The following is a 16,117-nucleotide window of genomic DNA, read 5'->3' as shown; positions in this document are numbered from 1 at the left end:
TACTTTTACCGAACAAATGGGCCCCTTTTAGACATCTGAATTTTCTCACACCATACTACTAATTTTCCCATACTTTTCCACCTAATAGGTATTATTACTACTGGTTACTTTGTAAATTTAATAACCATATTTTACTGCTGTTTTTCAAATTAAACTACAGACACTCTATCTTGAGAACCATTTTGCAATATGCTGATATTCTAATCCCTATCCTTCCACTGATTTCTCCCCAATTCTCATAACCCACATGCAACCTCTACCACTGTATGTTTACTGTGGCATTGCCAAGGTCAATAATGTTTTCATTTTGTTCTGCAGTCATAAGTATCTTCACATTTTACCTGAAGATTGACTTAAAGTCAGTCAAATCTTGAAATTTAGTAAATACCACTTCACAGCCAACTGACATTCTCTGATTATTTCCCTGTCTTACATTTTATTTTGTTTTTCTGGACTTTCTACCTGTTTCTTCCTTATATTACTTTTCATTTTCTTTCCAAATATTCATTAAACATTAAATATTCAAAGGGAGGGACAAAGGTGCCTCTCTTGGTCCCATATCCTACCACCAAGTAAAACCCTCTATTTTCTTAAACCAATCCTACATCATACTGAAACAACATACTGGAGCTACTCCATAGCTATCTTACCAAGTGTTTCTCACTTAATTATACTATGTATAATCTAATAAATAGATATAAATATATGTTTATATTTAAAATATATTTATATCTATTTATTAGATTATACATTTAAAATATATTTTAAATATAAACATATATTTATATCTATTTTAAATAAATATATATAATTATACAGCCTCATGTAACTATGTTGTAAGGTTATATCTGAGGAAAATATCCTTTATTTATCTTTGTTCTCCCAATGCACTTGATATTTTGATGTGATATGGAATTTGAATTGCAAATCATCTTCCTTCAGAAATTTGAGAATGATCCTTTTAATTCTTTCACACTTCCTCTGTATTTTTGTTTTCTTATTAGAACTCCAATCAGTAGGAGTTCTAATGAGAAACTGACTTCATGGAGACTCACCATGTCTTTTATATTTTTTGTTTGTTTGTATTATTGAGAGAATTTCTGTATTTGAAAATTCCAAATTTTATATCACCTACTGATTTGAAAATATTTAATTTCCAGAAGTGTGTCTTATTAATTTATTGTTACTTTTCCACATCATCCCCTTTATTATAAATGCAAACTTTCTTGAATCCCTCCAGAAATACATTTTCTTTTTACCTTTTCTGAACCCTTAATTATATGTTCCTTACATGGTCATTTTGTTGGTGCTAGTGCTCATTTACCTTGGTCTTTCATTATTTTTTGTTTTTCTATTATAAATGTCTAAAATTTTTTTCTGAAATTATTTCTTAAATGACTGGTGATTCTTGGTTGCTATTTTATATTTCAGAATACAGATGGAACAGAAAATTCTGGGTCCTCTATATTTGAATGGACATATTGATTAGAAGGTTTTGCTTTGAGATAAGGAAGAATCTAATCATGAGGCTTAAGGACACTAAGTGTCATAATAAGGGGGGTTTTATTCTATGGTTCTAAAACCAATCCCTCTTTTCCCCATCATCCCTGGACAGTACATATAATGTCATTAGGGGCATTTCAGTGGCACACAGAGAAAAATTTGCAGTTTACTTCAGAAAACAGCATTGGTGAATAAAAGACTGTGTCAATTCCATGTAAACATGTTTGATTATTTTGTTTCAGCCTTAATACCTCATTTCTTCCCTCCATTTTTCTTGGCATTACTGAGCCTCAAATCCTTGGGGAATTGTTAATGGCAGTATACTCCTTTCTCAAATACAGGCCCCACTCCAGACCCTAGGTAGTCTCCAGTGCCCTACTTTACTATATCCAATAAAAACAAGTTTCACATATTTTTAATACTTCAATTATGAGTTTCCAGGAAGTAAAGGTATTTCTCAAAAGTAAAAGGTATTCATCTTTAAATGGATACTCCCCAAGCTAAAGTAACTATCCTTAAAACATCTAAAATGAAACAAACCCAAGAACAAACAAAATCATTACGCTGTTGTAAATCACCGTGACCACAATGGCAATAATGTTCAAAATGATTCCAGCAAGGCTCTCTGTTGAAATAACTGCAAATTGCCCATCTGCACCAATCTTAAGGCACATGGGGTAAAACTAGTTATCACTGATTTCACATTTCTGAGACATCTTTGTCTTTTTTCTGGAGAATGAAATTAACATTCTCTAAAAAAAAAAAAAAGATTCATTGAATTTCCAAATTATTTAATGAGATAGTTGCAAATATCTTAATTTGTAGAGGTTATTTTTCTTTACAAAAGGAATGGAAATGATGCATACATGTTATTCTACTTGAATTAGGATTTTATATAGATAATAAGAATTTGTGCATTGTGGAAGCAAAATGGGCCTATTGTGGTCTGCAACAGCAAATGAAGTGTCTCATAACTAGCAATTCAATGTGTTAATTCAGCTGCACCATCCAATTACCTACAATTCATCTCAACTTAGTGCACAACAATAAAAGTCTTTTAAAAAACTATGATAAAAATGGTTGTTCTAGGTTACCAAATAGGGAAAATATTATCATTCTCCTTAAGTCTGGGAGTGGGAGCCACTGAACATAAATTATTAAACTTTTTCATCACAATCTATCAATTTCATAATGAATTCCTGACATGAATTCAATAATCTAGAGTTAGTAATGAAATATATACTGGTTGTTTTACAAGGAAAATCTGACCAAGGAATGAGAGAACTGTGTGTCAACTGAAATTGGCATCCCCTCAAAAAGCACAGCATTCCTTTAGAGCCACAGGCCTGCCAAATGCCAACTGACCACAGGGCCCAGGCACACAGTTCTAAAAGTAGACAAAGGTAATGAGATGTGAATTTAGCATCCCAGCCTCCTGCTAAATGACCCAGATGCAAGAGCAATAGAGCCTGTCTTACCTATGCAGAGACTAAATGGTGAAATGAACAGAAGTTCTTTCTTATTTACTCACTTTAACACAATCGGAGCACCAGTAGATTATTCTGTTATGCTACGTGAGAATGTGTTAAACCATAGAAGACAGACACTTCACGTAAAGAGCATCATGAAGAAGGAAGAACAAACAAAGGAATAGATATGGGGAGAAGAAAAATAATATTGAGAAATGATAAACAGGATTCACCCAAGAAGAAAACACAGACACATTCTTAAAATCTACAGGCTATGGATAATATATGAATCATGGTAGGTGACAGGCTAGTTTTTACTGTTTCTTAGCATAAGTGACCAATGGTCTCCTTTGAGAATAAACTATAAGGAGTCAAAAGAAACATGAGCCTGAGGATTCAGAAAAAGATGTAGACTTGCTATGAAAAAAAAAGAGAAGAGATTATACTGAGTCTGGAAATTAGGATAGCCAATAATATCATAAATCCTCTTTTGTAATTTGAAAATTTCAGAGAATTTGGAAATTACATAATTTCTAAGTGTAGAATTTCATTTAAAAAACAGATATGTGGAGTGACTCACTATTGGGAGTATGGAATTCAAATAATTTACATATTCTAATAAGATATCAGTATAAAATAAAATTGATCTTAGAGAAGACTAAAGAAAAGAACTATGAAAAGACTTAGTGAACTATACAAAAATACCAAATAGCAGAAGATCTCTCAAAGTCAACCAAATGTCAAGAGTAAGGACAAAATACACGACATCGAATTTTAACACACTGATTATTTACATACTTGAGAAAAATCCAGAAACTTCAGTAGTATTTTACAAATCATTTCATAAATATGAATATTTTCCAATGTAATATAAGATATTGTCAGGAATATGTTAAGGAAACAAGCTATTTCTTGTTTTCTTCATTTATAGACAAATATCTTAGTATGGATCTTCTTTACAAAGGTTGGGGTGCACTGATTCCAGGAAGGACAGAATAAGAAGTACATGTGACACTTCTTTTGATTTCTTCTTGCTTCATTCCTTGTCCCGGGACATAGACTGGTACCATCTTGGTGAGAATGGTGTATGATTAACTACTGCAAAGGAACAAATCATCTTCAATCCTCCAATTATCTGCAGATATTGATGTAGTAAACTAAGGCTGAAGCAACTACTAGCATCTTCCCTAAGTCTAAATCATATTACCCAGACTGACAGCTAGACAGACAATGGAAGAAGCTGTTAGTACTGTGTGTCATTACATCAAGGTTATGAAAACCATGTTGGTCTGTGGTGTGTGGGCACCAGGGACAAGTAGAATGCCATAGTGTTTCAGAATAAAAAGAGTGCCTGAGTACAGTGTACAGAATAAAATTTTCTGTGATGGAATTTTCCGCAGTTGTCTAAAGTTGTTAAATTAGAAATATAAGTGCAATGAGAAAAACGTATAGAGAGCTAAATTTATTCTGTTGAAAGAATTATTCTTTATTTTGAGATTCAGTTCTTCCATCAGAATTGGTGTTAAAATGTCCACTTTTATAAAATTATGGTAATGTAGGAGACTTTTAAAATTATTCTTACTGTGGAAAAGAAAATGTTCACATGGAGGTTGGCACTTCATTTTAAAAAAATTTTATTAGTGAAAATGTCAGATTGAAAACTGTTAGAATGCTGGGTTCAGACAGAAAGAACTGGTGTCATCCTTGGCCCTAACACATATTAGCTATGTGATTCTGAGCAAGTATGTCCTTATTCATACAAGGGGATAATAATTATACATATTATATACAAATGTAAATCTGTCTGATATTTACTAATCACAGTATAAGTACAAAGCACTCAATTTTACTCATTTATCAATTTATAATTCACCATTTTATCTCCCTCATAAATAAGTTAGAAAGACATAGCTCCTTGTGTATTTTGTTTCATTTTTTCTTTCTTTAAAGTAATGGTTGTGTTACATTGAGGTCTTAATAGTTATATAAATCTCACCATATCTGAAACTAATTATGTAATAAAAACCTCAAAAGTAAATTAAGTCAGTTATTATGCTTCTGATCTACAAGAAGCTACATAATCCTCCTCATATGTCAAAATCCATTTTATTAACAAAAGAGAGATGCTCTGCTTATAAAATCAAGGCAATTAATATAAGGCAAGAGGCTAAGTTGACATTTACAACTATCTCTGTGGTGTAGTTTAGGCAATTTTTTGATTGAGCAGGCTGTGCTTTAAATTCTCTCTATTTACAGTGGATACTCGCCACATGTATCATGCACACCAAAGTGCCAACAAACAGTTTAATCACACTCTCCCTGTAATGTTCTGCAAGAGCTTAAATAAGATTTAAGCAACAATTCAATGTAATGTAGTGCATGAAACAGAATCCCAACTAATCCCCCATCAAGTTAAAACCCTTCTATGATACACCTTGGACAGCTCCCATCTATGTTAACAATAAGCACTTCTTTAATAAAAAAATATAGAAGAAATATGAGCAATTAATATGGCCAGTATGTAAAATTAAATCACATACCACATAAAGTAACCACAAATAGGATCACCTCCATGAAAATCACTACTCTTCCTATATCACTCTCAAGCTCTAGGGATGATTAACCATTAACATGGTACTACTTCAAACAAGTGATGTTTTGAATCTTGTAAATGAATTGTGAAGGGTAGGAGGTTTTAATAGGGTAGACATTAATAAAGAACCTGATAGTTTGGGAAGACTATAATCATATGGATATTTTTGCAAATTTGGGCCCTTGGGGGAAAATACTTTATCCCTACATTAATTTATAATTTGAATTTTAAACCCCACCAACCTCTCAATAAATTTTAAAAGGTAAAAATCATCTACTTAAATAAATACGTCCCAAGATGTACTAAGAAATTAAACCCAGAAAACTCAGCCAAAATGAATTTAGGGACACAGTCAGAATCATGCACCTGCAATCATTTTTTAGTAATCAAAGTAAGACCAATTAAATATATTATTATAAATATACTGCACTGAAAACACACATAGGCCTAAAGATGAATCAAAAAGAAAAAAATATATAAAGTCCATGGTTTATACTGCTGCTCTCAAAGATAAGTACTTATAATGCTCCAAATAGATGGCCAACTATGACTGAATTAATGTGCATTCATTTTCATAAATGTCCTTGAATTCTCTAAGTATGAAATTTCACACTGGAAGGTCAGATTCTTCAAAAACATGTATGCTGGTTACTGAGTGGCAAAAGTTCTTAATTAAACAACATATCTTAAGGTAGAAATTGTAAATAGAAATCTAATCTGTTGAAATGAAAAAGGAAAAAAAAAAAAAACATGGTTTATTAAAGCAGGCAGTGCCAGATCTTTAAACGTAGTTTGTGGTTTCAAACATATGCCTGGTGGTGGGGGTAGGGGATTGTCTAGATGCATTGTTTGGGAATGTGGTAGCCTTAAGAAAAATCATCAAAGACAATTCTTGAGTCAACATGAGTACATAAATTTAGGTCTCGATTTGGTGTTTCACGTGTGTTAATCTGATTATAAAAGTAGAAGGATGAGTGTAAAACCAATGCCTGGTTAAAATCCTCAGATAAGTACACACATGGTCATTAAGACATCAAAGTAGTGATCCTGTTAGAACCCATTTCATATATCTACATGGTTCTGATGGGAGGGACCCAAACCCAAAAAGGTGATGTATTAAAAGTTATAGTTAACAATGTGTTGTTTAGTTCAAGGGTTGTCACTTGAGAATATGATAGCTAATCAGGCAAATTAATTTAAAGGACACAACTACTAAAATTGTCTACTTTCATAAAGTGCAAAGAATACTTATGAAAAACATGTAGCTTTGCAGTCATTTTACATGGTGGGTGTTAATTCTGCTCAAGTTTTACTCTGAATTGTTTTGTTCTATTCATTTTCCAATTAACAAGAACAAAAATATCATTTTTATTTTTTTTTTTACTTTTCCTCTTTTATTCTTCCTAAAACACCAAAGGTTTTTGTAAGCCCACAATCTTTACTACATGTTACAATGTTACAACTATCACTGTTAATAATCAAGTCTGCATGATAGAAATTTATTTCATTTTGATATAACTGTTTAACCTAAAATGGATGCACATTAATTAAAAAAGTTAAATATGTATGTTAAATCAGTAAGAAATTAGAAGTCATCTCACCCAATATCAGAATTCCTAGTTTGATTCTCCTTGCTATTTTTAAATACAAAAAATTGGGAAGGAGAGAATACTATAATTTGCAAGTAATCCTTTTAAAGGCAAATTGCCTTGAATGTCCTCCTGCACAAACTCATGGTAAGTCCCCAACTGTTTTAAGAGGTGACTAACATATCAACAAAAAAGAAATACAGCAGCCCATGGATCACTACTAAAACCTCCAATGAGGAGACACTGTGTTTCCAGGAACTTCAGCAAATTCGTATATGCATTAGGTATCACACCACTGATAAGTACTTCAAGTAGTAAAGGAATCTACAAATTATTTAAGGTGATTCAGCTTACAATTCAATTTATAATCCTCAAAATTTTAAACTGATTCATCTATTCTTTTCATTAAAAAAGAGAATTTTTCACTTGTTAAAAGTCAAACAAAAATATTCACCCCAGTATGATGTTATATCCCAATTCACTTTCAGGTATGAAGGCTGAGAGATGCTACATATAAGAGCCTCTAAATTCATTTCTTAAAAAACAAAAAATACCAGTCAAGTTAAAGAGTTGCAAAGAGGAGAAAATTCAAGCAATGAGATGAGTTGGAAAGAAGCATAACTTCTATTTCAACCTATCTTTTACTCGTCTTCAATTCCTATTCATAGAAGCCTAAATGAAACAAAAAAAAAAGGGGGGGGGGAGGTAGAATTCAACTTCAAGTGCATAGGCTCATTAGCATAACTGGGTGACTTGGAAGTCTATAATCAGCTGCATGCTAATCAATCAACCAACAAGTTTTCATTAAACACATACTGGCTTTCCCACATTACCCTAGGGTCTGCATATCAGAGGCAGCATCTGGTTCTTTCTACTCTAGACTTTCTGATCCAGAATTAATCTACACCAGCAACATCCTATAATTCCTTTGAAAAAAGCTTTCTTTTCCTCTCTCCAAACCTGATCTGAAACACAGTGCCCCTACTTAAGCAAGTACCTTAAGCGCTGGAATGGGATGAACATCATACAAATGGTGAATTAAAAGAATTTATTTGAACAAGCAGGAACAGCCAGGGAAATTCTCAATGGAGTTGAAAGTGGGCAGGGGCATAAGAAAGAGATGTGAAATCCTGGTTTATGGCAAATGACACGGAGGAATGCATGTTTTATGTTCAAAGTCTGCCATAGGCTATGAAAATTCTCTACATCTATCTACCTATGAAATCAAACAAACAGGGTTCCCATATTAAGGTTCTACTTCTGCAGGAGAGGAGGCATTTGCAGCGATCAGGGGAAAGGAAAGATTAATAATGCAATGCAAAAGTTGGTCAGGAAAAAGAGAGGACATGAGTAACATAAGAAAAAAGATCCCTGGAAGGTGAGAAGTCCAAAGTAAATCATCAATAGGTCGACCTTACTTTTCAGTATTCTCAGCCAGCAGGTTTCTTTAACACTAGAGGGCATGAAAGCAAACAAGCCAAGGAAAGGGAAGACTTGGGGCTGGTGGAGAGGGAGGAGACCTAAGCAAAGGCATATTTCACATAAAGCTGGAATTTTTGGAAACCGCAAAGAAACCTGAAATTTCAAGGCATTAGGGGTCAGCAAGTATCTTCAGCAAGGCAAATAAAATTTCTGGTAAGCCTGACGATGATCTCTCTCAGGTTCATTGCTCTCCTAAAAACTCAATGAGTGGAAGGCAATTTAATTAGGCATGCCTGCTTGGTCCCCAAAGCTCCGCTCAGCTGGTAGTAACCCCTTTGCTTCAGGAAGGCTCTTACCCTTTGAAATTAATTTTCCCTGAACCCCAAATGTTCTATGTCTGCCCACACTAACTCTTCTCCTGCAGCTGCCTCTAAAGCTGGAGATGTAGACTCTCCCCCTGGAAATTCAACTCACCTTAGTAAAAAAAAAAAAAAAAAAAAAAAAAAAAAAAAAAAAAAAAAAAAGTGAGGGGTACAGCACGAGGGGCTCATACAGTTTTCTAGTCCGAACCAGCAACATCAGTGCACTTGGGTTCCCAGCAGCACAGGGCCCTCCAACCCTGGGTGGGGAAGCTAGTCCGACGCCCTCCACTCTTCCCCTTGAGCTCCTCATTCAGCTCTGACAGCTTTGACAAGGGCAAACTGCCTCCAACCTGTGTCCTCCCGGGCTCAGAGCAGAGGTCTCAGCACCTGGAAGTGCCCAGGATGAGTGCTCCCCTGACCAAAGGCTTCAGGATTTGGGGGCAAGGGGACAACAGAGTAGTAAGACAGAGCTGGGCAGCGAGAAGCAGAAATAGAGAAAAAAAATGCTGCAAGACAGAGAGACATGCAAAGAGAATTACAGAAACACAAAGCTATCCCAAGAACGACAAGGGGAAACAGAACGAAAGAAAAACAGATACAGGTCTGAGTGCAGAGGTATCAAAAACCAGAGTCAGACAGACAGAAACTGAGTGAGAGAGACACACACGGAAAGAATGAGAGGTGTCTGAGCACTGAAAGAGGTAAAGAGAGGCAGAAAGCGAGGCAGGCTAATGTCCAGAGAGACACTCAGGAACCAGAGTGTGCCGGGTGTCAGATGGAGAAACAATGTAGGCACCTCAAACCCGAGCTTCCCGCAGCTGGTGGGAGAAAGTTGTCCGAACCAGGAGACCGATCTGCCCCCGCTGCTGAGAGCCGCCAGGGAGCAGATGGGGACCCCAACCACCTCAGCTCGGCGGTGTAGCGGAAAAAAGCCCAGCGAAGGGAGGGCAGAGACAGAAAGTTCCGCGCCTCTGGATTCTCCCGCCGCACCTGCAGCCTTGAGCAAGCTTACTCCTAGATCCCAGGAGACCGCCTCGCCAGGTCCGCCCGCGCCCCTTCCCCTGCCCTGGGTTCTGCTCCGTACCCTCCTGGCACTCGCTGGGGGACTTTGAGGCACCCAGCTCCGGCACTCCGGCAGACGGAGGGGGCTCGTCCCAGACTGTCACGAAGAGAGGGAGCGAAAGAGAGAGACCTGCTATCGTGGCCAAGGATCCCACGAAGAGAGAAGGGCGGTCCACGCACTGGATTCAGCCTCCGATCAAGCCCGGCAGGCGCCGACCAGCTGCACCGAGTACACTGCTCACCAAGCCGGCGCTCACCTGGATACCGCGCTGGCCCGAGAGTGCCGCTCGGTGCGCAGCCCCAGCTCCCGCCCGCGCTCTTTTCACACTTCCTTTCAAACCGTGCAAGCCGGCTCCGGCCTCGGCCAGCCCCAGAGAGGAGCCCTCATAGCGCAACGGCGGGCGGTAGGACTCCGCGAGCGCGCCCAGAGCGGGCGCCAAGGCCGAGGAGGCACGAAGACCCAGTGAGGACTCCTAGCACATTGTCACCTCAGCAGAGCCACCGCCACCACCGCCGCCTGGTCACTTCGCCCCGGCCCCCGCCCCCCTCCCACCCCAGCCCGCCGCCTCCCAGCCCCTCCTCCTCGCGCGGTCCCTCCCCCTCTCGTAGCCCCAGCCCAGAGGCCTCTCACTGGGCTAGTATCATTTACGTAACCAGCACCCCCAGCCCTCCTCCCTCCTGGCTCCTGCTCCTCCCCGAGCTGAGGCAGTGCGCACCAAGCGCGCTCCAGCTGCTCCTGGAGCTGCCGCTCCTGCGATGTGCACAAGTCCCGCGATACTTGGCAGGCACGGCCCCCAAGAGCGAGTGTGGGGTCAGCTTGTCGTGCTAGAGAGAGCCTGGCGACCCCCGACCACTCTGGGGCCAAAGGGTGCAAAATCCAGCTTGCACACACTGCCTTCGCCCAATGCGCCAGCGAGCCTCTTAGTGGGGAGCTAGGGGAAGTTCCAGCAACCCCACCCTTGCCATGGGCTCTGCGGTAGAGTGATGCTAGGAGAAACTTAAGGTTTGGGCTCTCATGTACAAACTGAAAAGACGAAAAGACTTGACCTCTTGGTCCATCATGGATCATGCACTCTGACAGGATTCACCTGGATTTTTTTTTTTTTTTTTCCTGTTTGGCATCGTTAGCTGCTACTGCCACCGAATGTTCTATAAGAGCACTGGAAACGCAGAGCACTTCGGTGTACTCTTAAATATTTTAGGTTGAGGTAAAGAAAAAAGTGGGGCTTTGAATTCCTTTCTCAGTGAGGAAGGTGCGATAGTTAACACAGACTGGTATACACATCTAAGTACCTGAACGCTTGCATATTTTAATGTGTAGCATAGCAGCAAATTCAGCGTACTAAATGCTATTAAATTAAATGTAAGGAAGGATTGTCATACATCATAACACCAGGAATTTTGGAAATTTCTATTTATTTAGCTTATGAATTCCATTTCTGCTATGAGATCACTTAGCTCTGTAAGGCATGTTGAGAAAAGCTATGGACCAGCAGGTTTAAGATTCAGGTACTGTTAGTATTTGGAAGACTTAGGACTAATGCCCAATGCCATTAGGAGGAACTCTTTTAAGAAATTGGGATTGCTTTGTTCAAATCTCTGCTTTCTCATTTATTCACTGTTGGCTCTTGGTTAGTTTTGGCCCATGACTTTTTTTCAGTCTGTTTCCTTATTTGTTAGGAGTGACAAAGAACCTTTCTTCTTTTCACAGTGTCTTGTCAGGTGACTTATGGTTTATTTTGCAGAGTTGGAAAAGGATATAACAGCTACTTCAAAAGTATTAAGAACTATTTTATACAAACTTGATATTATCTCCAAGGAGTATGTTCATGATCATCTTGATTATATTAAGTAAAGGCAATGTCTAGAAATGTTGCCTTTATATCTTTTTGTGAATCAATTATTAATTCAAATTGGTATATTAACTACATTTAATGTCTCTTCCCACATCGTCTCTCCTGCCTCTCCTATACCACCATGGATTATGGAACATCAGCAGGACATCTATGGGATCACACCTATTTGGAATACAGAGGCATCTTTAGTCCCAGAGTTCCAAATTATCCTGGGCAGCAAAATGAAACCCTGACTCTAAAGCAAAACAAATATTAATATTTATGAAACATGTACCAGAGGTGCTGTCTTAGCCAACTTTTTCACCACTGTGACTAAAGGACCAGTCCAGAACAACTGTAGAAGAGAAAAGTTTTCTTTAAGGGCTCACAGTTTCAGAGGCCTCAGTCCATAAATGGCTGGCTCCATTTCTCAGAGCTCAAGGTTAGGCAGGATATCATGGTGGAAGATTGAGGCAGAGGGAAGCAGCTCACTTGATGATCAGGAAGCAGAGAGAGAGTGACTCCACTCTTCAAATACAAAATATATACCCCATAGCCACACCCCCAATGAACCAATTCCTCCAGCCACACCCCACCTGTCTCCAGTTACCTCTCAATTAATCCCTTCAGGGATTAATTCACTAATTAAGTTAAGGCTAAAGCTTAATCATTTATTCTCCAAACCTTGCATTGTCTCACACATGTGCTTTTGGGGGACATCTTACATCCAGACCATAACAGGTGCTTTAATGCATATGCGAGGGCATAGGATTTCACTCATAACACCACAAATCTTGGGAATTTCAATTTATTTAGCTTATGACTTCCAGTTCTGCTGTAAAATCACTTACCTCTATATGGAATGTTAAGAAAAGCTATGGGCCAGCAAGCAAAAGTTTGTAGTTCTAATTCTGGCACATCCATTTATCAGTCATATGTCCTCAGAAGTCATATGAGCCCCATCCTTACGTTCTTCATCTCAATAAAATGAAGCTATCCCATTTTCAATCTTTGTAGTGATATTTAACTTCAGCGGCATAAGTTATATGTGTAACTGGGTATTTATATAGCACCAAAGTGTCTACCTGGAAATTATTAGATTTTGCTGAAAAACACACCATCTCAAAACACATTAGTCTAAATCAGTAAACATCTACAATGTCTGAAATTCTGCAGGTTGTCAAATAAGTTTTCTGTCCTGGCTGGCTCAGTTTGGGTCATCTATGTCTTGACAGGCACTTGTGGCCCTTTTTGTAATCTACTATGATCTACCACGGAGTCTAAATTACAGGAGAATAACAAATTACTTGCAGTGAGTAAATCTTGTAAACATCACTTTAAGTCATTAAAGTGAAAATCACCAATAATGAGACGGACATTAATGATTGAAATACTGAAAAGTAGGCCATATTACTTAGTGTTCCAGAACCCCCAAAATGTGTAGTAGAATATAATTCTGAGGAAGTAAAGAGAAACCCAAATTAAGGGGAATTCTACAACATATCTTGTCTGTACTTTTAAAAATGTCACTGTGATAAAAATCAAGGAAAAGCCGAGGAGCTATTCTAGACTGGAGGTGATTAAAAATATGAGAAGGACTACTAACTACAATGTGTAATACAGAAATAGATACTGAACTTGGGGGAAAATAGCTATAAAGAACACTATTAGTACAATTTGCAAATATTATTCTATATTTTAATGATTTATATTTAATTTGTTATAAACTATAAATAGTTTTATATCAGCATTAAATGCACTAATGTTGATAAATTTACTATACTATCTATGAGAAAATGCTTGATCTTAAGGAATGTATAAGGAAATATTTTGGAGTAAAAACATACAGTGGTTACAATATATTCATAGATGATTCAGAAATATCTACAGAGAAGATGACAAAGCAAATGTGAGGACATTTAACTTTAGGTACACTTGGTTGAAGAATGTGAAATTTTTGTCGTAATTTTGCAATCTTTCCTTAAGTTTGAAGTTACTTTTTTAAAAAAAATGGGAGGGGCAGTCTTTGCTTATCTCACAAGAAGATTAATATCATAGTTTATAAGCACTCAAAATAATAAGTCACATTGTACTTTTTGAAATAGACAACTAGGAATATGTATGTATATATATACATATTTTGTACTAGCAATTGAACCCAGGGATACATAATCACTAAGTCACATCCCCCATCCTTTCTTTATTTTTGAGATACGGTCCCATTAAGGTTCTTGGGGTCTTGGTAAGTTTCTGAGGCTGACTTTGAACTTGTGATTCTCCTATCTCAGCCTCCTGAGTCTATGGGATTTCAGATATGTAGTTCCACTATGCCCAGCAGAATTTATCTTTTATCAGAGATGAGCCATTGCAAATATTTGTTTAGAAAAATGAGATGACTAATGCTGTACAATTAAATGGCTATAAAGCATATAGACACTTTAGATGAAGAATATATCAAAGGCAAAGATATGAGTTTAACAACTACAGCTGCCCATTCTGATTGAACAAGGCCCTAATAAAGTGGGAAGTAAGGTCCAAGGCCCTAATTAAAATGGCAATGAAGGATAAGATGGATATATTTTGCTGAAATTAAATTGTCAGGTTGTCACAAATTATTAGGAATTAAGGAGAAGGGGAAAGAGTGTAATATTAATTTAAGAATTTGAGGTTGGATGAGTATAAGTACAGACGTGTCACTCCTTAGAGAAACATAAAGCAAGAACTTTATTTTCTAAAATGAAAGTGTAATAATATTTATTTACAATTATAACATTTCCATGGCTTCTTAATGCTTTTAAGTAATAGTCTAAAGTCTCTAACATTCCTGTAAAAACCTTTATAATCTTGGGTACTGTTTATTCCTGAATACCTACAATGAGCTAGGTACAAAGAATAGGTGTTAAAGATGAAAAGAAAAATTAAGACAACTGTCATGGAAGTTAGAGTGTAGTCATTTATCCAATGAATGCACATGAAATGCTCACTTCGTGACATTTATTTGCAAGGCACTGGGAACACAACAGAGATTTTTAAAGTTAAATATCTGCTCTCATGAATGTTATGCTTTAGTGAGGTAGGTCAGTACAACAAGTTAAGTATGTACTGGTAGAAAATTTTAGAAAAATACTAAGACAAGCTAAGAGCTGAACTTTCCAACTAGTATACCACAAATGTTCATAGCTATGCCATGATATATTGATCATCTGGTGTATCAGAAGTGTCCAACCAGTGTGTCCAACTTGTCCAACTCAAGTTGTCAACATCCAAAGTCACATAGCCTCTGACTATAAGAAGCTTGTTAAGGGCATCTCAGAGAATGGTCTGAGCATGGAATTCCAAATGTACCCATTTTGATTGGGCAGCAAGGAGATTGGGCAGGGTTTTCTAGTAGGTATAGCTCCAGCAACATAAGCTGCTCTAAGAATTTATGGTCAGTCTTCAAGCTTTATCATTAATTGATAAAGATTTTTGGAAAAAAAACTCGAAACCTTATACAATTCAATAAATTCTATCATTAGTATATTTTCTAATAATTTAATAATGTGAAGAAAATATTATTTTTAATCAATCTCCATGTGGATATATGCAAATTTGTTCAATTTAATCTCATATTCCATAAGTCCTATATCCTTTACCTAGTGGCAAATTTATGTTTTTTCACAGTTATGAGATCAGTGTTTGTTTTCTTCACTATACAGTAGGATACATAAGAAAAAAGAATAGGCCAATTTATTTATATGGGAAGATGGTTATTATAGCTTCATTCAAAGCACAGAATCTTTTGCATGTTATTTTTTGTTGAATGAATAAATTAATGTAGCTATTAGTCAACTATTAAGCCACTTTTGTAAATTTTTTTTTGTTTTTTATCTTCCCTGTCCACATTAGACCTTTTCTCTTTGTGCTTGTAACTCTTGATTGGGCAGTACTCACTACTGGCAAAACAACTAATTTTCAAACCACAATGACAGTTCAGTACCATGGAGAGCAACAAATGACTGTCAAGCAAAGTTGTGGTCACACCAACCTGAATATGCTATTATTTAGTACTCATTGAAAGAAAAAAATAAAAAGCTACGAAAAAGAACAGTGTACAAAAGATTGACTACACTACTATTCACCATTCAAAAAAGACATAAATAAGTACATGATGGAAAACAGAACAATATGAAAAGGCACTGGCAATCATTTAAGATAATATGGTTTTGCTGTCATTTAAGCTTCCCGTAATTCCACTAAATATAAAAGCAAATGCACAATAGCTAAATTATGAAATCAACCC

The sequence above is a fragment of the Spermophilus citellus genome (genome assembly GCF_964194105.1).
Source record: "Spermophilus citellus genome assembly, chromosome: 11".
In the NCBI taxonomy this organism is placed as follows: Eukaryota; Metazoa; Chordata; class Mammalia; order Rodentia; family Sciuridae; genus Spermophilus; species Spermophilus citellus.
Note: the sequence above shows the minus strand (reverse complement) of the source record.